We start from the raw sequence: 26,714 nt of genomic DNA on the forward strand, positions 1-26,714 counted from the left end.
AGCTTGAACATCAGGAAGTTCACGGTTCACATATTGCTGAAGCCTGGCTTGGAGAATTTTGAGCATGACTGTACTAGCGTGTGAGATGAATGCAATTGTGTGGTAGTTTGAGCATTCTTTCGCATTGCCTTTCTTTGGGATTGGAATGAAAACTGACCTTTTCCAGTCCTGTGGCCACTGCTGAGTTTTCCAAATTTTCTGGCATATTGAGTGCAGCACTTTCACAGCATCATCTTTCAGGATTTGGAATAGCTCAACTGGAATTCCATCACCTCCACTAGCTTTGTTCGTAGTGATGCTTTCTAAGGCCCACTTGACTTCACATTCCAGGATGTCTGGCTCTAGATCAGTGATCACACCATCGTGATTATCTGGGTTGTGAAGATCTTTTTTGTACAGTTCTTCTGTGTATTCTTGCCATCTCTTCTTAATATCTTCTGCTTCTGTTAGGTCCATACCATTTCTGTCCTTTATTGAGCTCATCTTTGCATGAAATGTTCCTTTGGTATCTCTGATTTTCTTGAAGAGATCTCTAGTCTTTCCCATTCTGTTGTTTTCCTCTATTTCTTTGCATTGATTGCTGAAGAAGGCTTTCTTATCTCTTCTTGCTATTCTTTGGAACTCTGCATTCAGATGTTTATATCTTTCCTTTTCTCCTTTGCTTTTCACTTCTCTTCTTTTCACAGCTATTTGTAAGGCCTCCCCAGACAGCCATTTTGCTTTTCTGCATTTCTTTTCTATGGGAATGGTCTTGATCCCTGTCTCCCATACAATGTCACGAACCTCATTCCATAGTTCATCAGGCACTCTATCTATCAGATCTAGGCCCTTAAATCTATTTCTCACTTCCACTGTATAATCATAAGGGATTTGATTTAGGTCATACCTGAATGGTCTAGTGGTTTTCCCTACTTTCTTCAATTTAAGTCTGAATTTGGCAATAAGGATTTCATGGTCTGAGCCACAGTCAGCTCCTGGTCTTGTTTTTGCTGACTGTATAGAGCTTCTCCATCTTTGGCTGCAAAGAATATAATCAATCTGATTTCGGTGTTGACCATCTGGTGATGTCCATGTATAGAGTCTTCTCTTGTGTTGTTGGAAGAGGGTGTTTGTTATGACCAGTGCGTTCTCTTGGCAAAACTCTATTAGCCTTTGGCCTGCTTCAGTCTGTACTCCAAGGCCAAATTTGCCTGTTACTCCAGGTATTTCTTGACTTTCTACTTTTGCATTCCAGTCCCCTATAATGAAAAGGATGTCTTTTTGGGGTGTTAAGTCTTCATAGAACCATTCAACTTCATCTTCTTCAGTATTACTGATAGGGGCATAGACTTGTATTACCGTGATATTGAATGGTTTGCCTTGGAAACAAACAGAGATCATTCTGTTGTTTTTGAGATTGCATCCAGGTACTGCATTTTGGACTCTTTTGTTGACCATGATGGCCACTCCATTTCTTCTGAGGGATTCCTGCCCACAGTAGTAGATATAATGGTCATCTGAGTTAGATTTACCCATTCCAGTCCATTTCAGTTCGCTGATTCCTAGAATGTCAACATTCATTCTTGCCATCTCTTGTTTGACCACTTCCAATTTGCCTTGATTCATGGACCTGACATTCCAGGTTCCTATGCAATATTGCTCTTTACAACATCAGACCTTGCTTCTATCATCAGTCACATCCACAGCTGGGTATTGTTTTTGCTTTGGCTCCATCCCTTCATTCTTTCTGGAGTTATTTCTCCACTGATCTCCAGTAGCATATTGGGCACCTACTGACCTGGGGAGTTTCTCTTTCAGTATCTTATCATTTTACCTTTTCATACTGTTCATGGGGTTCTCAAATCTCTCCACCATGACCCATCCGTCTTGGGTTTCCCCACGGGCATGGCTTAGTTTCATTGAGTTATACAAGGCTGTGGTCCTAGTGTGATTAGATTGACTAGTTTTCTGTGAGTATGATTTCAGTGTGTTTGCCCTCTGATGCCCTCTTGCAACACCTACTGTCTTACTTGGGTTTCTCTTACCTTGGGCGTGGGGTATCTCTTCACGGCTGCTCCAGCAAAGCGCAGCCATTGCTCCTTACCTTGGACGAGGGGTATCTCCTCACCGCCGCCCTTCCTGACCTTCAATAGGTCTTTTTTTATAACAGACACCAAAGAAAAGTTTGAGTGATGAATTGAAAATTTCACCCCATGCACTAGAATCTACCCAAGGGGAACTTGTTTTATATTCAGAGGTAGAGTTATATTTGTGGCTAAAGAGGCTTATAGTTTCAGTGTCTAATAATTCAATAAAATTGACCTTTGCATATTTACTAAATTCCCTATAAAAGGATCTTAATTATTTAGCCTTTCCAAGATTTAGATAGCCACCACTAACATACAGCAACCTCAGGGGTCCAGGAGTTTCTAGTCTACCTTGTCTAATCGCAAATCCTGTATTTCTCATGGTGGTCCCATTCTGTGTCACTCCATGTCGACCTTGAATATGTAGGAAATACTGACAATCCAGGCCTAATTAGAAATGGCCCCTAATTACTTCATGAAGAACATCTCTTCCTAAAATGGTTTCTAAGGATTTCAGAGGTGAAGCTGGGACTTTGTATAGACATTCATAGGCACCACTGGGATCTTCTCTAGAGGACATAAAATGTGGGCAGCTGCCCTCCCTCTGGGATGCTTTAAAGGTGAAGACTGTATGGGGAAGTGTCTTTGCAGTTCTGCCTAACCAGGTCAGGGAATTTGATGCCTGGGCTTAGCCAATAATGTGTATTCAGCTTGCTTCATGCCAAATAAGCTTTTTTATTTTATTGAATGCTTTGTCTTTTTAGATGTTTTTCTGTATGCCAGCTTCTAACTTGAGATATCTCCATTCAGGCTTCTCAGCACAGAATTTTACGTGAGGCAGCATTATTACTTAATGACAGTTCTGTTGTTTTCAATCCCTATAATACCTTATAGAGAAAATCTCCATGGAAATTAATATTATATCATGTACTAACTTTTCCTTAATTTTTAATTTTGTATGCTAGGAATTTGGAGTAAGCTGCATGTGCTAACATAGGCTTCTACAGATAATGCTCATGGAGAGTACCACTCAAAATGATCAGGACTACAGTAGTGGTCTCTTAATAATTAAAGCAAACTCATTCTTAAAGGACCAAGTAATAAATATCTGAGACTTTATAGGCCTTTGCAGCTATTCAAGTATGCTATTGTAGTGTGAAACAGCCCAAGATAGTATGTAAATGAATGGGCATGACCATGTTCCAATAGAACTTTATTTACAAAAGTAGGTGACAGGCTGGCCAGAGTTTACCAACCCCTGTTTAGAGTAAGAGGTGTTTCCCAGCCACTTAAAAAATTATACCTTAATTTGAGGACTTTTTTCTTTTTATTGTTCTCAGTTATAAACAATGGAATACAAGGTACTTTCATATATTATGTTTTTATTATCTTGAACTCAGAGACCTTACCAATAAACCAAACCTGTACTCTACTTATTAAAAGAATGAAGTCAGCTTTTCCAAAACTGAAGTATTCATTTTTTTTTTCTGACATGTGGGATCTTAAGTTTCCCAACCAGGGATCAAACCCATGGCCCCTGCATTGGAAGGGCAGAGTCTTAATCATTGGACAGCCAGGGACGTTCCAAAGTATTCATTTTTTGATGTATATTACCTCACTTTTTACTGGTGTACAGGTAATTTTATATTGTCTTGGAGTTCATTTTACAGCCTTATTTGAAAGAACGTTATTATAAAAAGGTTAACGTTTTATTTACTGATTTTGCTTTTTTTTTAATAGCTAAGATGGAATCCCCTCTACCAAGAGAGTCATCCATGCACACTGAATATGGTAGTCACCCATTCAGTGCCTCCTGCTAGAAATCATACCACATGCACACACACACACAAAATTGCACAGGCCAAAGATAAAATGACTCTGCCCCATAAAAATTTAGGGGAAGTAGATGTTCTTTACCCAGGAATGGCTGGGACACATTTGGTCAGGCAAAGTAATTTTCTCTGAATTTTGGGTTGTAAAATAAGGAGAGTATTATTCAACAGGAGAAAAAGGGAAGATGGAAAGCGGAAATCTTGTCAAGGACTCATCCAAGTTTTATTAGCAGAAATATCACAGCTGCCCGCTCCTCTCTACCACCCTCCAACCCAGGGAAGACATACCACACTTCGAATACCAGCAACACCAGCAGAGTGTTGAGAATGGTGTCAGCAGCAGATGTGGCAGAGGGGGTGTATTAGGCAGGGAGCAGGTTGACGGCAATGGTCTGGTGGTCAGTTTAGAATCACCAGCATAGGGTGATTAAAAACAGAACAAAACCTGTACATAATGTTCATAGCAGCATTTTTAGTAACAGCAAAAACCTAGAAACCACTTTGTCAACCAGTGAATAGTTTATCAAACTGGTACATACATGGGCTGTTACTCAGAAAACACACACAAGAACTTGTATGAATCTCCTGAGAACTATGCTGAGTGAAAAAGCCAATCCAAAAAGAATACTGTTTTGATTCCATTTATATAACATTTTGAAACAAACGTTTAAAAAATGGCAAACAGTGACTACCCTGGTGGTCCAGTGGTTAAGAACCCACCCTCCAATGCAGTGGTTAAAAGTGAAAGTGTTAGTCACATCAGTCGTGTCCGACTCTGTAACCACATGGACTGTAGCCCACCAGGCTCCTCTGTCCATGGAATTCTCCAAGCAAGAATACTGCAGTAGGTCGCCATTCCCTCTCTCCAGGGCATCTTCCTAACCCAGGGATCAAACCCTGGTCTCCTGCATTTCAGGCAGATTCTTTACCATCTGAGCCACCAGGAAAGCCCCCCATTGCAGGGGACTCGGGTTCAATCCCTGGTTGGGGCAACTAAGCCCAAAAACCCCAGCTACTGATTACACTCACTCCAGAGCCCATTCTCTACAACTACAAAAAGCCTGTGCCACAATGAAGACCCAATGTAGCCAAAATTCTAAAAAATAATAAAAATAAAAATGTCATACAGATTAGTGGGTGCCAGAGGTTAGACATAGTGGAGAGGGAAGAGGAAATGGGCAGGAGGGAGGTGGGTGTGGTTATAAAAGTCCAACATGAGGAATTCTTATATTGGGACTGTTCAGTATCTTGGCTGTGGTGGTGGATACACAAACGTACACATTATAAAATTGTGTAGGACTAAATACAAATGAGTATGAGTAAAATTGGGGAAATCTGAATAAAGTGAGTGAAAAGAAATACTTTCAAGTCAGAAAGAGAAAGACAAATACCATACACTATCACATGTGGAATCTCAAATACAACACAAATGAACTTGTCTGCAAAACAGAAACAGACTCACGGACGTAGAGAACAGACTTCTGTTTGCCAAGGGGGAAGGAGACGGGGGAGGGCTGGATTGGGAGTTTGGGGATACAAACTTTTATATGTAGAATGGATCAACAATAAGGTCCTACCGTACAGCACAGGGAACTATATTCAATATCCTGTGATAAACCACAATGGAAAAGAAGATAAAAGAGAATGTATATAAATACATAACTGGGTCCCTTTGGTGTACACCAGAAATTAACACAACATTGTAAATCAACTGCACTTCAATTAAAGAAAGAAATACTTTCTTGTTAATGTTTCTATTAGTTTTCTATTGCTGCTTAAACTTGGTGGTCTGAAAACAACCTGAATTGACTCTCTTACAGTAAGTTTTAGAGGTCAGAAGTCCACAGTGGTCTTACTGGGCTGTGCATGCATGCGTAGTTGCTCAGTCGTGCCCGGCTCTTTGTGACCCCATGGATTGTAGCCCACCAGTCTCCTCTGTCCATGGGATTTCCTGGCAAGAATATTGAGTGGGTTGCCATTTCTTCCTCCAGAGGATCTTCCTGACCCAAGGATCAAACCTGCGTCTCCTGCGTTGCAGGCAGATGCTTTACCACTGAGCCACCAGGGAAGCCCCTTACTGAGTTAATGTCAAAGTTTAAACAGGCCTGCATTCCTTCCGCAGGTGAGCATCCACTTTTTTTTTTTTTTCCCCTTGTCTAGCTTCTAGAGGCTATGTACATTTCTTGGTTAATGGTTCCATCTTCAAAACCAGAAGTGTAGCAATTTCAAATCTCTTCTCTTTTCTGACCTCTGCTTCTGTCATCTCCTCCTTTGACTCTGAGGCTCCTGCCTCTATCTTTCCCTTATTAGGACCGTTGTGATTACACTGGGTCCACCCAGGACAACCTCCCCATCCCAAGAGCTTTAATCATATCTGCAAAGTCCTTTTGAAAAGTAAAATATTTACATGTTCTGAGGATTGAGAAGTGGATACCTTTGGGCATCATTTTATTTAGTACAACTCCATTATCACATGATGCTGCATCTCAGTGATTTAAAAAATATCAGAAAATGACTCATATCAGAAAGTGACTCAGTATCAGAAAAGAAATAGGGAATACTGAGGACTGTGAGGTGTTTGACAGCACATGCCCCTTCAGATGGAGGCTACACCTCAGCTCCAGTCATTATTAACATTTAGAAACAAGGTTTTGGGGTTCCCTAATCTTCCAGCTTTGCAAGAAATTCAGAAATACGTGTGAAGTCTCTCAATTTCAAAGACTCAGTATTTTTCAACATTGATATTTGGACCTAGTGGTGGCAGGGGATGGGGGGGTGGTGTGGGTGGGTCTCATAACTAGTATACCTCTTCCATTCCTGAGTTCTGAACAAATTAAGAGACAGAAAAATTAAAACCAAAGTATCACCTTTCTGAGAAAGACAAATATGATATCAGTTACATGTGGAATCTAAAATATACAAATAAATTTGTTTACAAGACAGAAAGGAACTTACAGAAAACAAACTTATGTTTACCAAAGGGGAAAGAGGGTGAAGGAGGGATAAATCAAGAGTTTGGGAGTAGCAGATATAAACTACTATATATAAAATAGATAAACAACAACTTGTCCTACTATACAGCACAGGGAACTCTACTAAATGTCTTGTAACAAACCATAATGGAAAACAATATAAATAATACATAATACATGGATTCGTATAACTGAATCACTTTGTTCTATAATATACCAGAAATTATCACAATATTGTGAAACAACTATACTTCAGTTAAATTATAAAAATTTTAAAAATGACCTTTTTGTTGGAGAATGGGACTGAGGGGAACTGGTCTTATTAATATTTTAATATTTTGGCTTCCCTCGTGGCTCAGATGGTAGCCATGTCTGCAATCCAGGAGACCCAGCTTCAATCCCTGGGTGGGAAAGATTCCCTGGAGAAGGGAATGGCTACCAACTCTAGTATTCTTGCCTGGAGAATCCCATGAACAGAGGAGCATGGAAGGTTAGAGTCCTTGGGATCGCAAAAAGCCAGACACAACTGAGTGATTAACACTTTCATACTTTCTAGGGGCTTCCCTCGTGGCGTGGTGGATAAGAATCTGCAGGTCAATGCAGGGGACTCAGGTTCCATCTCTGGTCTGGGAAGATCCCACATGATGCAGAGCAACTAAGCCCATGCACCACAACTTTTGAGCCTGTGCTCTAGAGCCTGGGAACCGCAACTAATGAACCCATGAGCCACAACTACTGAAGCCTGCATGCCCAGAGCCCGTGCTCTGCAGCAAGAGAGCCAGTGCAATGAGAAGCCTGTGCAGCACAGTGAAGAGTAGCCCCTGCTCACTGTAACCAGAGAGAAGCTGGTGTGCGGCAATGATGACCCAGCACAGCCAAAAATTAATAAATAAATAAAATATACTGACCCTTAAACACTCGCTGTCTGATGAATCAACAGAGAGGAAAGGAAGAAGAAGCACTCTACTTTCCAGGTCAGGAATGAGTGAGAGAGTAAAGAAAGATCAAGAATGTTAAGGAAATTGATGATTCTCCACATGGAGAACCATATGAAAGAGAACATGAGTGGGGATTAAGCACTGCTCCCTTAACACTTGGCACTGATTTCGATATATATATAAATATATTTTAAAGCACTGTGTAGCCTAACATTGTACAGGCCAAAAAAAAACATGTCTATGGGTTAATGTGGCCCATGGGTCATTAATTTGTGTCAGTTTCATGGTCTACCAGCCTCTACCTTCCCCTCCCATACTATCCCAGTCTCCTCCACCATTAGGCTGATGTGGCAGGCTCGGTGATTGTTCCACCAGTGGTCAACAGGCAAAGGGAAGGAAATTAAGTCAGCTATTGTCTGGCCTTAAGGCCAATGCAGTATGTCTGGAAGCAGCTATTACTGTTGCAATCATGATAATATGATCTACAGAGTTACCACAGAACTACTGTTCTATGAATTATCGGTATGCTCTTTTGGGAGGGTACTTCAGCAGCATCTATCAATTTTTTAAGTGTTATGTTCCATGATCACAATTCTTAAGATCTATATCACAGAAATAATAACATAAATGGATAAAAACAAAAAGTTTCCTTGCAATACTGTTTGTAAAAGCTAATTAAAAAAAAAAAAGAAGAAGAAGAAGAAAACAACTGAAATGCCGACCAATAGGGGAAGAGAGAAATTATGGGGAAGAAAAGGGAAGTATCACATGTCACTTTATGTATTATGTAGTTAGAAACAATCATACATTACTTTGAAAAACTTATTTTAAATTACACAGTACGTGAATGCACTGTTTTACACCAAGCTTTTCCACATAACAAAAGCTTAAAAGCCCCTTGCTCTCCATCTTGTCCTCTTTTGATCTCCTATCCTGCCATCCACTCCCAAGTGTAATAGGAGCTAATAATTATTGCTATTTTGATGTATATGATTCTGTTTCTTTTCACATTTATATACATATATGCATGTATTATTGTATATAATGCATATTCTTCTGTAGATTGCTCCTTTTAGGCAACAGTATGCCTTTGGGATTTCTTTCTTTTTTTTTTTTTTGATGTCAACATATATAGAGTCACCTTGTTGAGTTTAGCTGCTATATTGTATCATATAGTATGGACAGGCCATAGTTTATTCCATTTCCTATTGGTGCACATTAGGTGGTTTCCAGTGTTCCACTCTTACAGACAATGCTGGTATGAATACCTTTGCTCAAACCTCCTTGTGTCCATGTGTGAATGCTTCTCAAACACTTTAAAAGTGGAATTATTGGGTTGTAAGATGCTGCTGCTGCTGCTAAGTCGATTCAGTCATGTCCGACTATGTGCGACCCCAGAGATGGCAGCCCACCAGGCTCCGCCGTCCCTGGGATTCTCCAGGCAAGAACACTGGAGTGGGTTGCCATTTCCTTCTCCAATGTATGAAAGTGAAAAGTGAAAGTGAAGTCACTCAGTTGTGTCTGACTCCTAGCGACCTCATGGACTGCAGCCTACCAGGCTCCTCCGTCCATGGGATTTTCCAGGCAAGAGTACTGGTTATAAGATGAGTACCTTTTAATTCTTAGTAGATTGTATTTCTTTTGTCATTTGTCTTCAGAAGAGAGAACAGAGTTAAGACTCTGGAAAACAGCAAGCACATATATCTGTACATGGGAGAGAATTTCCTCTGCCATATATAAATATACAACATATACACATATAGCTAAAGAGATGCTGTGCCAGCCCTTAAAAAGATCCATTCTAAAATGGAATTCATTGTGAATTGCGGTATAGCTCCCCCAACAAAGCACAAAAATCGTACACACTGGGCCTGCTCTTTTTGTCATTCTCAGGGTATCATACCTGCCCAGCTCTTTATTTATAATTATGTGTATTTGTGTGTGTGTGTGCATGTGTTCTGATAACTTGCAGTAGGTTTTCTTCTGGATGACTGTCCTGAACAGCAAGTGTTCAGGACAGCAAGTGCTGTGGAGTAGGAAGGTAATGTGTAAATGTAAGAAATACAGTGGAGCTTGAATTATCTGGAACTCATGACTGGTAGGTCTAGGAAGCCAAGAAGAGAGAAAATCCAAGGATGCCATGGGATTTGGTTTCTCACTGGTTGAGCTGAATAAGGTTTGTTAAAGTATCTAAAATCATATAGAGTGGATTTCCCTGGTATTTCAGTGGTTAAGAATCTGCCTGCCAATGCAAGGGACACGGGTTTGATCCTCGATCCAGGAAGATCCCAGATGCTGCAGAGCAGCTAAGCTCATGCACCATAACTACTGAGGCTGTGCTCTGGAGTCTGTGAGCCGCAACTACTGAAGCCCACATGGCTAGAGACTGTGCTGCACAAGAGAATCAATGGCAGCGAGAGCCCATGCACCCCAACAAAGAGCAGCCCCCACTTGCTGCAACTAGAAAAAAGACTGTGCAGCCACGAAGACTGAGCACAGCCAAAAATAAAATGAGTTACAATTAACATTTTTTAAAAAAATCACACAGAGCACCACTCACTGGGATCAGCTTCATTAAGGCCTGTAGGTTTGCCTCTCTAGAGTCAACAATGGCACCTGACTGGGAGTAACAAGCCTCCATTTTAGTTTTGGCTCTAACTCCAGTTGCCTACATGGTCTTGAAGTAATCATTTCACCATTCTAAACTGTACTTTATTCATCTATAAAATGAAGAGGGCAGGTTAGGGCCTTTAGTATCACAGAATAAAAAACCCAAAGCAACAGTCTATTCATCTAATATATATTTGACGCTAAATCAACCATTTGCATCTGTCCAGAAGCTTCTCTGGTACTTTGCCCCTTCATAATATGTCATAGGACTTTACAGAATTAAGATGGGATAAATAGAAAATCCAGCCAAGACTGGCACCAAACAAGGGAGCAGGTTCAAGCAAGAAGTTTGGCTTAAAGCTGGCCATGACCCAGAAGCCAGAAAGACAGGAGAGTGATCAGCGGCTGAGGCCAGTAGCCTTGGCAACACTGGATCATATTCTTCTCCATGTCAGCCTACAGGACATATCTTCTGAGAAAATCCAATTCTACGTATGATATTTACAAACTGCTTGACACTTTCCTTTTAATGGTTCAGGGCAGTGTCAGAGGAGGGGCCTTAGAACTCTGTTCTCTTGTTACCATTTTTTCCAGTATCTCCCAAAGGTAGTCCATAGACCACCTACAGTGGGAAGACTGGAAAGTGAAAGAAAGTAAAAGTGGTCTCTCAGTCATGACTGACTCTTGCAACCCCATGGACTGTAGCCCACCAGGCTCCTCCCTCCATGGGATTCTCCAGGCAAGAGTACTGGAGTGGGTTGCCATTATCTTCTCCAGGGGATCTTCCCAACCCAGGTATCGAACCCAGGTCTCCTGCATTCCAGGCAGATGCTTTAACCTCTGAGCCACCAGGGAAGACTGGAAGTGCCAGCTAAAAGGAAAATACCCAGGCTCCCTGCTTGATATGCTGAATCAGAGGTGGAGAGTGACATGGGGAAGAATTGAAATTCTCCATTTCTAACATTCTCCTCTGGCGATCCATATGCATGTTAGAGAGAAGCACTAACTTTGGGACTCCACTACATTCACGACACAGTTTAAAGATAAGATCTCTAGTTACACAAAATCAAGAATAAGAAATTTGTTGCTTAGGGACTTCCCTGACAGTCCAGTGGTTAAGACTCTGCTTCCACTGCAGGGGGTGCAGGTTCCATTCCTGATTGGGGAACTAGGATCCCAAATGCCACATTGTGTGGCCAAAAAATTAAAAAAAAAAAACTGTAAAAAGGAGCATGTTGCTAGGCAGAAGTAAGATGCAAGCAGTGACGATTTCAAGGGGAATGGAGATGCCTCCAGCAAGTGAGAGTCTGAAGCAGGAGACTTAGGGCTGGCCAGACTCCCACTCCAGTCAAGGGAATGGAGTGACAAGGGCTCACTGTGAAGTCATTGAAGCCTAGAGCTGGAGGGGACTTTGAGGTTGCCTTTGTCAACCTCCCAGCCACAAGAGAAATCCTTTCTACAAACACGTTTGGCAGATGGTTATGAGAGGAGGTTGTCCAGGGCCTGGATTGAGGGGTGTGTTTTATATCCAAACCTAGCTGTTGGGGTAATGTATTTCATGAAAACTGGTCCCCTGGGATGCTGGAGTCACATGAGTAAGGAAGCATGATCAGATTTCGGAAAGGAAAGTCACTTAGAGATCTTACTCCCAGGCAAACACACCCGTGTGCACATACTTCTGGTGGGTACAGGTTTTGAGAGCTGCAACCTTTGCTTGACATCTTTGTTTTGCCTTTTCTTTTTCTTGAAGGCATCTGTCTCCCTGTGCAGTTTAGCTGTGCTGCCACCAGGGGACAGAAGGACGCCACTGATTGTGTCCTGAAGTCTAAGTTCCAAAGCCTGTTCTCCCTGAGGTGAAAAACCATGGCTCCCTGCTGCCTTTGATCACTTATCCAAGATGGATAGTCAGAGATTTCCAGCTTTTCCCATAAAACATATGTAATTTGTTCATATGGTTAAAATAAGTCAACCTCTAAACCTATCACACTGGAATTCGCATTTCCCAGGCCTCTGAGTATAAGTAGTAGAGACAGGGGGCAGTGACTGATCTGCTTTGTTCACTACCTCTCAGCTGGGTCTCATTTGTACTCCTCAGTGGCCCTTCCAGGCCACCTCTTGCCAAACTCCCAAGACCTACTTTCCTTCTCTAGACTCTTCCCTACACAGAACAGTGTAAGGTCAGTAATTTATGCAGTTAGCAGTTACTTAAGTTTTCATCATGTGCCAGACACCTCGTTCTGGGCTTTTGGGAAAGAAATGAACAAAACTCTCCCCTCCTGGAGCTTACATTCTAGTGGAGAGGCAGACAATAAGCAGGTATGTTCAGAGGGTAGAAAGTACTATAGAGAAGTCATAAGAAGTAAGCAGTAACACTGGGAGGGGGTGGCTCAGGGAGGGAGGGGACAGTGTCAAGGCTGCTGTTTTAGACACAACAGTCTGAGCAGACCTCTCTCGTAAAGGTGACATTCCATCTGAGGTCGGAAGGAGATGAGGGAGTGAGTCACACAGAATTGTGACAGAAGGTATCTTCCAGGCAGAAGGAATCATAAGCGTGACGATCCTGAGGTGAAACCAGGCTTGTTATGTTTGAGGGACAAAGTGGCCAGTGTGAGGGACTTCTGTGGTGGTCCAGTGGCTAAGACTCCACCCTCCCAACGTAGGGAGCCTGGGTTCGATCCCAGGCCAGGGAATAGATGCCACACGCCACAACTAAAGATCCTGCATGGCAAATAAATAAATAAATATTAAAACAAGAAAAGGGCCAGTGTGGCTGGAGCTGAGTGAGAAAAGGAGGGAGGTAGTGGGAAATAAAACCAAATAGGTGCCAGGGGACCTGATCATATGGGACCATATCTGCATGAGATGCTGCTGCTCTGATGTTTCTGAGCAGAGGAGGGAGTGATCCCCGTGGCTCCTGTGTTGAGAGTGAATGGTAGGCGGGCAGGGACAGAAGCCAAGAGCCCCGAAAGCAGGGCCACTGTGATAGTGCAGGTGACAGATGACGGCAGCCCAGACTAGGATAGTCAAGGCAGAGGTGACGAACAGCCATGGAGGTCAGATGCTGGACACGTTCTGAAGGTAGGGTGGATGCTGGACACGTTCTGAAGGTAGGGTGGACAGGACTTGAAAATGAGCTGCTTGTTGTGTGTGAGAGAGAAAAGTCAGTGGCAGGTGACTGGGTAAGTGGAGGTTCTGGGTAAGCAAATGGAGTCGTTATGCACTGGAGATGGAAGGCTTGGGGGACCGACAGCAGAGTCAGAAGAGGGTGAGGTCCTGGAAAGTCCAGTGAGGAGAGTTTCGCAAGGAGAAGGCTGTGATCAACTCAGTCATGCACTGAGGCGGTGGATGGCAACCCTTTTGGCTGCAGCTATGGTGACAGTCACTGCTTACCTCACAGTGCCACTGATATCAGTGGACTGTTAGAGACAATTTTCCTTCTTTTTTAAAAAAATATTTATTCATTTATTTTCGGGTTGGCTTCCCTGAAAGCTCAGTTGGTAAAGAAACTGCCTGCAATGCAGGAGACCCTGGTTTGATTCCTGGGTCGGGAAGATCTCCTGAAGAAGGGAGGCTCCTACTCCAGTGTTCTTGGGCTTCACTTGTGGCTCAGCTGGTAAAGAATCTGCCTGCAATGCAGGAGACCCTGGTTTAATCCCTGGATTGGGAAGAGCCCCTGGAGAAGGGAAAGGCTACCCATTCCAGTATTCTGGCTGAGAATTCCATGGACTGTATAGTTCATGGGGTCGTAAAGAGTTGGATCCAACTGACTTTCACTTCACTTCATGCCACGTAGCTTGTGGGATCTTAGTTCCCCAAAGAGGGATTGAACCCGCGCCCCTGCAGTGGAAGTGCGGAGTCTTAACTGCTGGATTGCCACAGAAGTCCAGAGACAATTTTCATATCCAGCCTCAATACATGGCTGTTCTCTATGTCTGTTCTCAGTTTTGCACTTCTACGAGTTCTACTAGACAGTAAACAGCTGAATTCTCAATCCCACAGTGGGAGATGAGCAAACACATCACAAGTCTGTAAGAGGAACACAGATTTCTCAATTCAGGGTGGTTCTTTTCCACCCAGAATGCTGCTTCAGTTAGGTTGACCATCCACAGGACTCCTAGGGCTTCAAGCAACACCAACCCTTTCCACGGCCATTCACCTCTCACATCCAATCTCCCCAGATAATCACAGGTACTCCAGGATTCACAGTGGCCCTAGATCTGGTACAAAACCACACTGTATTCTAGGATTATATCTTAAGTATCTTGTCAAAGTAAATGAAATTACTAAAATAGATGCACTTTATTCTCACTCAATTGTTAACTGTTTTTTTTTAACATCATAACCCAATTTTGCTCTTATATATTGTCACTAATTAAACTTCTGGGTTTGAAAGCAGAATTCTCTTCCAAGGACTCCTCTGGGGGTCCAGTGGTTAAGAACCCGCTGGCCAATGCAGAGACATAAGTTCGATGCTGTAGAGCAGCTAAGCCTGCATGCCACAACTACTGAAGCTTGTGTGCTCCATAACAAGAGAAGCCTGCACACAGCAACCAAGAGTAGCCCCTGCTCGCTGCAACTAGAGGAAGCCTGTGTGTAGCAATGAAGACCCAGCATAGCCAAAATATATAAATAAATACATTTTAAAAAGAATTCTTCCAAGATCATCTTTTGAATTTAAACTGCCCCCCTTCATCCCAGTGAACTTCAGTCTCTTCATCCATTTACCTTGATCCTTCATCACTATTCTATGAAGAAACAGCATGAAGAGTAGTAGTTAAGTTTGGTGGGAGACAAACCAATCAGATTGAAATCCTAACTGCCTTGTTTCTTAGGAAAGCAATTTTCCTGGGAAAATTGCTTGATATCTTTATGTCTCAATTTCCTCCTCTGAAAAGCAGGAATAATTGTGAGGATTCAATGAAATGAAGCATATAGCACCTGTAGCACATAGAAGCAAGAAGATGGAGCCTGCCCCAGCCTGGGTCCACATAGGATAATGTTAACAGAGTCGCCAGTCACCCCCAGCCAACATGCAATGGTCATGTAGTATAGCAAGAGGTAAACTTTCATTGCTTTAAGCTGTTGAGATATGGGTGTTGTTTGTTACTGCAGCAGAGTCTAATACTAACTACTGACATAGAAATTGAGATAGAAAGTAGGGCATAGCATAAGCAAGCCTAAAATAAATGAGTTTGACATAGCAATCTGTTGGTGGGTAGCGAAGCAGCAGATACTGAAGACTGAAAAAAGTGAAGATCTCTGTGAGGCAACAGACAAAGTGTTAACATGTTGTTCGCAGTCCCTTGGGAAGAAAATCCTGTATGTATTAAACCTGTACATCTAGGAGGGAAAGTTGGAAAACAATGCTGGCAATGAGATCCTGGCTGCTACCTGAGAATTGACTGGCTTGCAGGTAGAAATGACAGTAACTCCTGGGTATCAACCAACATACCTGGACTTTGAGCTTAATACTGTGACAGGAAGGAAGAACCCTGGGGTTGTCAGCCTTAGGCAAAGGTTGAGTGTATTTTGTACACAAAAAGGACCATGAAATAGTTGTGTTCTTCACAAGTACCCAGTATGACTTGTAGGCATATGGCAGGATGGCACTTTCCAGCCCACCCAATATTAGGTATAATGTTGTTTGTTGTATTGTTTAGTCACTCAGTGGTGTCTGGCTCTTTGTGACACTGTGTACTATAGCCCCCCAGTCTCCTCTGTCCATGGGATTCTCCAGGTAAGAATACTGGAGTGGGTTGCCATTCCCTTCTCCAGGGGGTCTTCCTGGCCCGGGGATCAAACTTGGGTCTCCTGCACTGGCAGTGGATTCTTTACCATCTTAGCCACAAGGGAAGCCCTCATAATATCAATATTATTAGGTACAAAATCAAGAAGTAAAGAAGTGAAGCCAAAGAAGTAAACACAGTCCCTTTTAAGTCATGTTACAAAGTCAGGGCTCTAAAGCCTTGAAAAGTTTTCAAAAGAGGAAAGATGTAAGATGGGCTGACCATTTCCCACCAAAACTTAGAATAGGCTGTTTTATAAACAAAATCTAAGCATGAATCTGATCATGTGAAATCTGATCAAAATATCCAAAAAATAACACAACACAGCATAACACAACATGGAATAAAAGTGAGAACAGCCTTTCACCAACCCCAAGCCCCTCTTACTTCCTCAGATTAACATAGCAAGATTTTGGTGCACATAATTTCAAACCTGTTTATACATGCCTAACTCTTTTGTGATTTGTCTACAAGCATACCTCAGAGACCTTTCAGTTCTAGACCACCTCAATAAAGTGAATATCTCAATAAAGGTAGTCACACACATTTTGGGTTTCCCAGTGCATATAGGCAGAGAAGGCAATGGCACCCCACTGCAGTACTCTTGCCTGGAAAATCCCATGGATGGAGGAGCCTGGTGGGCTGCAGTCCCTGGTGTCGCTAAGAGTCAGACACGACTGAGCGACTTCACTTTCACTTTTCACTTTCATGCACTGGAGAAGGAAATGGCAACCCACTCCAGTGTTCTTGCCTGGAGAATCCCAGGGACAGCGGAGGCTGGTAGGCTGCTGTCTATGGGGTTGCACAGAGTCGGACACGACTGAACTGACTTAGCGGCAGCAGCAGTGCATATAGGAGTTTTCTTTACATTATATGATAGTCTAATACATGTGCAAATAGCATTATCTCTAAGAAAACAACGTACATACCTTCATTAAAAATAATGCTGTTGGAAAAATGGTGCCGATAGACTTGCTCCACACAGGGTTGCCACAAACCTTCAATATGTAAAAAAATACAGTATCTGTAAAGCACAATAGAAGAAAATACAATAAAATGATGTATGCTTATAATAATTCTGAAATCAGAAAACCAATAAACATTTACATTATTATGACATTATGATATTGTGATAATAGAGATCATTCAGTTAAGTTCAGTCATTCAGTCATGTCCGACTTTTTGCGACCCCATGGACTGCAGCACGCCAGGCTTCCCTGTCCATCATCAACTCCCAGAGCTTACTCAAACTCATGTCCATTGAGTTGGTGACACCATCTAACCATCTTATCCTCTGTCGTCCCCTTATCCTCCCGCCTTCAATCTTTCCCAGCAACAGGGTCTTTTCAAATGAGTCAATTCTTCATAGCAAGTGGCCAAAGTATTGGAGTTTCAACTTCAACATCAGTCCTTCCAATGAATATTCAGGACTAATTTCCTTTATCTCTAATATTCTTGAAGAGATCTCTAGTCTTTACCATTCTGTTGTTTTTCTCTATTTCTTTGCATTGATTGCTGAGGAAGGCTTTTTCTTCTTGCTATTCTTTGGAACTCTGCATTCATATGCTTATATCTTTCCTTTTCTTCTTTGCTTTTCACTTCTCTTCTTTTCAAAGCTATTTGTAAGGCCTCCTCAGACAGCCATTTTGCTTTTTTGCATTTCTTTTCCATGGGAATGGTCTTGATCACTGCCTCCTGTACAATGTCACGAAACTCCTTCCATAGCTCATCAGGGACTCTATCTATCAGATCTAGTCCCTTAAATCTATTTCTCACTTCCACTGTATAACAGAGCACAAGATATTAAGAAGAGGCGGCAAGAATACACAGAAGAACTGTACAAAAAAGATCTTCATGACCAAGATAATCATGATGGTGTGATCACTCACCTAGAGCCAGACATCCTGGAATGTGAAGTCAAGTGGGCCTTAGAAAGTATAACTACGAACAAAGCTAGTGGAGGTGATGGAATTCGAGTTGAGCTATTTCAAATCCTGAAATATGATGTTGTGAAAGAGCTGCACTCAATATGCCAGCAAATTTGGAAAACTCAGCAGTGGCCACAGGACTGGGAAAGGTCAGTTTTCATTCCAATCCCAAAGAAAGGCAAGGCCAAAGAATGCTCAAACTACCGCACAATTGCCCTCATCTCACACGCTAGTAAAGTAATGCTCAAAATTCTCCAAGCCAGGCTTGAGCAATACGTGAACCGTGAACTTCCAGATGTTCAAGCTGGTTTTAGAAAAGGCAGAGGAACCAGAGATCAAATTGCCAACATCCGCTGGATCATGGAAAAAGCAAGAGAGTTCCAGAAAAACATCTATTTCTGCTTTATTGACTATGCCAAAGCCTTTGACTGTGTGGATCACAACAAACTGTGGAAAATTCTGAAAGAGATGGGAATACCAGACCATCTGACCTGCCTCTTGAGAAACCTCTATGCGGCTCAGGAAGCAACAGTTAGAACTGGACATGGAACAGCAGACTGGTTCCAAATAGGAAAAGGAGTACGTCAAGGCTGTATGTTGTCATCCTGCTTATTTAACTTATATGCAGAGTACATCATGAGAAACGCTGGGCTGGAAGAAGCACAAGCTGGAATCAAGATTGCCGGGAGAAATATCAATAACCTCAGATATGCAGATGACACCACCCTTATGGCAGAAAGTGAAGAGGAACTCAAAAGCCTCTTGATGAAAGTGAAAGAGGAGAGTGAAAAAGTTGGCTTAAAGCTCAACATTCAGAAAATGAAGATCAGGGCATCTGGTCCCATTGCTTCATGGGAAAAAAATGGGGAAACAGTGGAAACAGTGTCAGACTTTATTTTTGGGGGCTCCAAAATCACTGCAGATGATGACTACAGCCATGAAATTAAAAGACACTCACTCCTTGGAAGAAAAGGTATTACCAACCTAGATAGCATATTCAAAAGCACACACATTACTTTGCCAACAAAGGTCCATCTAGTCAAGGCTATGGTTTTTCCAGTGGTCATGTATGGATGTGAGAGTTGGACTGTGAAGAAAGCTGAGCACCAAAGAATTGATGCTTTTGAACTGTGGTGTTGGAGAAGACTCTTGAGAGTCCCTTGGACTGCAAGGAGATCCAACCAGTCCATTCTGAAGGAGATCAGCCCTGGGATTTCTTTGGAGGGAATGATGCTAAAGCTGAAACTCCAGTACTTTGGCCACCTCATGCGAAGAGTTGACTCATTGGAAAAGACCCTGATGCTGCGAAGGATTGGGGGCAGGAGGAGAAGGGGACGACAGAGGATGAGATGGCTGGATGGCATCACTGACTCGATGGATGTGAGTCTGAGTGAACTCCGGGAGTTGGTGATGGACAGGGAGGCCTGGCGTGCTGTGATTCATGGGGTCACAAAGAGTCAGACACGACTGAGTGACTGAACTGAACTGAACTGAATTTCCTTTAGGATGGACTGGTTGGATCTCCTTGCAGTCTAAGGGACTCTCAAGAGTCTCCTCCAACACCACAGTTCAAACACACGAGTTCTGCACTCAGCTTTCTTTATAGTCTAACTCTCACATCCGTACATGACTACTGGAAAAACCAAACCTTTGACTAGATGGACCTTTGTTGGCAAAGTAATGTCTCTGCTTTTTTAAAAATTTTATTTATTTTAATTGGAGGCTAATTACTTTACAATATTGTATTGGTTTTGCCATACATCAACATGAATCTGCCACGGGTGTACACGTGTTCCCCATCCTGAACCCCCCTCCCACCTCCCTCCCCATACCATCCCTCTGGGTCATCCCAGTGTACCAGCCCATGCTGTCTAGGTTGGTCATAGCCTTTCTTCCAAGGAGCAAGCATCTTTTAATTTCATGGCTGCAGTCACCATCTGCAGTGATTTTGGAGCCCAAGAAAATAAACTCTCTCACTGTTTCCATTGTTTCCCCATCTATTTACCATGAAGTAATGTGACCAGATGTCATGATCTTAGTCTTCTGAATGTTGAGTTTTAAGCCAACTTTTTCACTCTCCTCTTTCACTTTCATCAAGAGGCTGTTTAGTTCTTCTTTGCATTCTGCCATAAGTGTGGTGTCATTTGCATCTCTGAGGTTATTGATATTTCTCCCGGCAATCTTGATTTCAGCTTGTGCTTCATCCAGTCCAGCATTTCTCATGATGTACTCTGCATATAAGTTAAATAAGCAGAGTGACAATATACAGCCTTGACGTACTCCTTTCCAAATTTGGAACCAGTCTCTTGTTCCATGTCCAGTTCTAAGAGTTGCTTCTTGATCTGCATACAGATTTCTAAAGAGGCAGGTCAGGTAGACTGGTATTCCCATCTCTTTAAGAATTTTCCATAGTTTGTTGTGATCCACACAGTCAAAGGCTTTGGCGTAGTCAATAAAGCAGAAATAGATGTTTTTCAGGATCTCTCTTGCTTTTTCGATGATCCAACAGATGTTGGCAATTTGATCTCTGGTTCCTCAGCCTTTTCTAAATCCAGCATGAACATCTGGAAATTCACGGTTCATATACTATTGAAGCCTGGCTTGGAGAATTTTGAGCAGTACTTTGCTAGCGTGAAAGATGAGTGCAATTGTGCAGTAGTTTGAGCATTCTTTGGCATTGCCTTTCTTTGGGATTGGAATGAAAACTTACCTTTCCCAGTCCTGTGGCCACTGCTGAGTTTTCCAAATTTGCTGACATATTGAGTGCAGCACTTTTATAGCATCATCTTTTAGGATTTGAAATGGCTCAACTGGAATTCCATCACTTCCACTAGCTTTGTTCATAGTGATGCTTCCTAAGGCCCACTTGACTTCGCATTCCATGATGTCTGGCTCTAGGTGAGTGATCACACCATCGTGGTTATCTGGGTCATGAAGATCTTTTTTGTACAGCTCTATGTATTCTTGCCACCTCTTCTGTTAGGTCCATACCATTTCTGTCCTTTATTGTGCCCATCTTTGAATGAAATGTTCCCTTGGTATCTCTAATTTTCTTGAAGAGATCTCTAGTCTTTCCCATTCTGTTGTTTTCCTCTATTTCTTTGCATTGATTGCTGAAGAAGGCTTTCTTATCTCTCCTTGATATTCTTTGGAACCCTGCATTCAAATGGGTATATCTTTCCTTTTCTCCCTTGCCTTTTGCTTCTCTTCTTCTCACAGCTATTTGTAAGGTCTCCTCAGACAACCATTTTGCCTTTTTGCATTTCTTTTTCTTAAGGATGGTCTTGATCCCTGTCTCCTGTACAATGTCATGAACCTCCATCCATAGTTCTTCAGGCACTCTATCAGATCTAATTCCTTGAATCTATTTTTCACTTCTATTGTATAATCATAAGGAATTTAATTTAGGTCATACCTAAATGGTCTGGTGGTTTTCCCTACTTTCTTCAATTTAAGTCTGAATTTGGCAATAAGGAGTTCATGGTCTGAGCCACAGTCGGCACCCAGTCTTGTTTTTGCTGACTGTATAGAGCTTCTCCATCTTTGGCTGCAAAGAATATAATCAATTTGATTTCGGTGTTGACCATCTGGTGATGTCCATGTGTAGAGTCTTCTCTTGTGTTGTTGGAAGAGGGTGTTTGTTATGACCAGTGCGTTCTCTTGGCAAAACTCTATTAGCCTTTGGCCTGCTTCAGTCGGTACTCCAAGGCCAAATTTGCCTGTTACTCCAGGTATTTCTTGACTTTCTACTTTTGCATTCCAGTCCCCTATAATGAAAAGGATGTCTTTTTGGGGTGTTAAGTCTTCATAGAACCATTCAACTTCATCTTCTTCAGTATTACTGATAGGGGCATAGACTTGTATTACCGTGATATTGAATGGTTTGCCTTGGAAACAAACAGAGATCATTCTGTTGTTTTTGAGATTGCATCCAGGTACTGCATTTTGGACTCTTTTGTTGACTATGATGGCTACTCCATTTCTTCTAAGGGATTCTTTCCCACAGTAGTAGATATAATGGTCATGTGAGTTAAATTCACCCATTCCAGTCCATTTTAGTTCGCTGATTCCTAAAATGTCAATGTTCACTCTTGCCATCTCCTGTTTGACCACTTCCAATTTGTCTTAATTAATGGACCTAACATTCCAGGTTCATTATTTATTATTATTAATTTTGAGCTGAGTTGTGCTAGTATATTTTTCCTTTTCTATGGCTCTAATGTCATGTCCTTGCTACTAAAAAGAAGATATTCCTAGAGTGATGTCTGAATTGATTCCTTTTTTATCCAAGCTCCCATTAAATGTTTTTCCCATATGCTCAAGAAACCCAACTGCCCATCACTTTATGTATTCCATCCCATTCATTTATTTCCTGTAGCTTTGATCGAAATACCTTCTCAGCCTGAAATAGTCCACAGTCATAATCCTGCAATATTCTTTCTCTGCTCTCTTGGGTTAGAACCACTGCTTTCTAGATCCTATTTCCTCGTTTGTTTTATACTACTTCCTCATTTTTCAAAAAATACAGCCTCAAGTGACTTCTCAAGAAAGAGTAATGGGAGGCTAATTTTAGTGTACCTAAAAAAATGAAAATGTCTTAAAGTCCTAATTGCCCCATGTCCCCCTTAACACCAAAAGTTCAAAATTTTAGCTGCGTTGGTCCATATGAGGTAGTATTGCCTTGTGATGTTAATTTGTGTCTTCCTGATAACTAACGAAGTTGAGAATTTTTCATGGCTATTGGCTATGTAGATATATTTTGTTGAGAAGTGACTGTTGAAGTGTTTTGTCCATTTTGAATATCTTTGTTTCTATTATAGATCTGTACAAGTTCTTTATATACTTAAAAAATGAGTCCTTTATGGATATATGTATTTCAATTATCTTCTCCCCATCTGTGACTTTTCACTTTAATATTTTTCAATGAACAAAATTTCCTAATTTTATAAAGTCTGATTTTTAATTTTTTTCTTTTATGGTTAATGCTAATTATATGCTGTTTATAAAACCTTTGCCTACCCCTATATCATAAAGATAATCTACATTTTATTCTACATGTTTTGTTAGTAACATTTTGCATTTAGGTCACTTAAGTCTATACTAATCTCTAATTTTCTGGTAAGATAGAAGTCAAGGTTTATATTATTTCATATGGATATGTAATTGCTTTAGCATCATTTATCCTGGAGAAGGAAATGGCAACCCAGTCCAGTATTCTTGCCTGGAAAATCCCATGGATGGAGGAACCTGGTAGGCTACAGTCCGTGGGGTTGCAAAGAGTTGGACGTGACTGAGCAACTTCACTTCACTTCACTTAGCATCATTTATAGAAAAGACCAACCTCTCCCTTAAGTGAAATAGTACATTTGGTTTACATGAATATATATTAACTTGATTTATATATATTTATGATTTATATACATTTATGTTAACTTGACTATATAAACTTGAAAAATATATAGCCTATTTTATAAAATATACCACACTGTCTTAATTATTATACATTCATAGTATGCTAGTAGGACTATATATTTTCTATTTCTTGTTTTTTAGCCACACCTCATGGCATGTGAGCTCTTAGTTCCTTGACCAGGGATTGAATCTGTGTCCACTGCCATGGAAGCATGGAGTCTTAGCCAACTGGATTGCTAGGAAAGTCCAGGACTATAAATTATAAATTGGGACAACCACTTTGGAAAAGTCTGGAAGTGTCTATTAGTCTAAACATACACTACTCAGGGACTTCCCTGGCAGTCCAGTGGTTAAGAGTGCTCATTTCCAATGCAGGGGACTAAGGTTGGTTCCCTGGTCGAGGAACAAGATCCCACATGCCACGAGCCAGGGCCAAAAAAATGAATAAATAAATAAAAATCTGTAAAAACAAAACAAAACACCATACACTACTCTATGATCTAGGAATCTGACTCCTACATATATGCATATGTCTACCAAAAGATATACAAAAATATTTAGAGCAGCTTTACTCACGATAACTGAAAATTGGAAATAAACCTGAAACAAACCAGATATTAATGGAAGAATGGGTAAATGAATTTTAGTGGCATCACACAACTGAAGGTAACACCACCATAAAAAAGGACAAACTTCTGCTGCACACAACATGAATGATTCACAGGAAGACTTTGAACAGAAGGCACAAAACTGCATATACTACAGGATTCTATGAATATGAAATTCAGAGCTTGCAAAAAACAAGTATATATTAGCAGTCAGAACAGTGATTATCTCTAAGGGTCAGGGTATTGACTGTCGAGGGGCAAGAGGGAAATCAGGTTTCTAGAAATGTTCTGGATCTCAATCTGCGTGGTGTTACATGGTGCCTACTTATGTAAAAAAATGGCTCGAGTTGTACACTTAAGATTAGTGTCCATTATACACTTAGCTTTACATACATTATATAATCAAAAAGTGATTTGAAAAAGAAAAAAAATGGAAGTCATAAAATGTCTTTATTCTGCCTTACAATTGACTGTTTAGCTGGGTTATAGAGAGATCAAACCAGTCAATTTTTTTTTTTAAATTTATCTATTTTAGAGGCTGATTACAATATTGTAGTGGTTTTTGTCATACATTGACATGAATCCACCATGGATTTACATGTGTTCCCCATCCTGAACCCCCCTCCCACCTCCCTCCCCATCCCATCCCTCTGGGTCATCCCAGTGCACCAGCCCTGAGCACCCTGTCTCATGCATCGAACCTGGACTGGCGATCTGTTTCACATATGATAATATACAAGTTTCAGTGCTATTCTCTCAGATCTTCCCACCCTCTCCTTCTCCCACAGAGTCCAGAAGACTGTTCTATACATCTGTGTCTCTTTTGCTGTCTTGCATACAGGGTTATCATTACCATCTTTCTAAATTCCATATATATGTGTTAGTATACTGTATTGGCTTTTTTCTTTCTGGCTTACTTCACTCTGTATAAGAGGCTCCAGTTTCATCCACCTCATTAGAAATGATTCAGATGCATTCTTTTTAATGGCTGAGTAATATTCCATTGTGTATATGTACCACAGCTTTCTTATCCATTCATCTGCTGATGGACATCTAGCTTGCTTCCATGTCCTGGCTATTATAAACAGTGCTGTGATGAACATTGGGGTACACGTGTCTATTTCAATTCTTCAAACCAGTCAATCTTAAAGGAAATCAACCTTGAATACTCACTGGAAGGACTGATGCTGAAGCTGAAGCTCCAGTATTTTGGTCGTCTGATGCAAACAGTCGACTCATTGGAAAAGTCCCTGATGCTGGGAAAGATTGAGGGCAGAAGGAGAAGAGGACATCAGAGGATGAGATGGCTGGACAGCATCACCAATGCAATGGATAGGAACCTGGGCAAACTCTGGGAGACGGTGAGGGACAGGGAGGCCTGGCATCCTGCAGTCCATGGGGATGCAAAGAGTTGGACATGACTGGGCGCCTGAACACCAACTGGCTTATAGAACATGAACTGTGTGCTTCCTCCTTGATTCTCTCAAATGTCTCCTTTCTTTCCCTCATGTCAGAGCCCCATCTGTGTGGGGTGGCTCCTTTCTCCCCAGACTTCAATGAAATGTCCCAACACAAAGCATGACATCTTGTTTCTCTCGTGTCACTGAGGCTGGACCATACAGTACAAAAGCATGGGTTAGAGGCTGGGGGGATGGGAGGAGGGTGATGAAAAGGAAAGTCTTTCTCCTCTCACTATTTCACTTCTGGTTGCCAAATGTATGGATGGATTTTGCCCCACACTGACCAATTCTCTAACACCAACTGGGTGTCCTACAACTCAACTCAGTTTTGGTACCCTCTATTAATATCTGGAGTTATCAACAGATTTCACAAATTAAAGGTTCAGTCCCATCTGAAATAAATGAAAAGCATACTTTGTTTAACTTGACCCAGCTTCCCTGGTGGCTCAGATGGCAGAGCACACCTCTTGCACTTTAATCTTTGCTTTAAACTCTGCTTTCAAGGGAACCTAGTCTGAGACCAAATAGAACTCAAAGTTGAATATAACTTGTAGCAAAACTATGAGGAGGTATGGAAGTTCAGGATCTTCAAGTCTGTAGTGTTGGTAGAAACTGATTCTTTCTACATTATGGGTTAGCTGTGTTTTGACTTGTTTGATTGTGCTTTGTGTAGGCTGTTTCCATCTTGCTTTAACCTGATATTTTGAAATTTTGTAACACTGTGTCTAGATGTGGGGATTGGCTTTCAATGTACTGGTTATTCAGTGGGATCCTATCAGCATGATAACTTGTGTTATTTAGCTCAGAAAAATTATCTTCTCTCTTTGATGCTTTTCTCCCACCTGCTATCTCTGCACTCTTTCTGGAATTTTCATTAGTTGGATGATGTTCTACTCTTTTTAGTCACAGTTGTCACTATTCTCTTCCTTTATACCTGGTATTTCCATGTCCCTAAACCCTCTGGCAGTCCTGAATATTCATTGGAAGGACTGATGCTGAAGCTGCAATACTTTGGCCACCTGATGTGAAGAACTGACTCACTGGAAAAGACCCTGACGCTGGGAAAGATTGAAGGCAGGAGGAGAAGGGGATGACAGAGGAT

The sequence above is a fragment of the Bos taurus genome, chromosome X, assembly GCF_002263795.3.
Source record: "Bos taurus isolate L1 Dominette 01449 registration number 42190680 breed Hereford chromosome X, ARS-UCD2.0, whole genome shotgun sequence".
In the NCBI taxonomy this organism is placed as follows: domain Eukaryota; kingdom Metazoa; phylum Chordata; class Mammalia; order Artiodactyla; family Bovidae; genus Bos; species Bos taurus.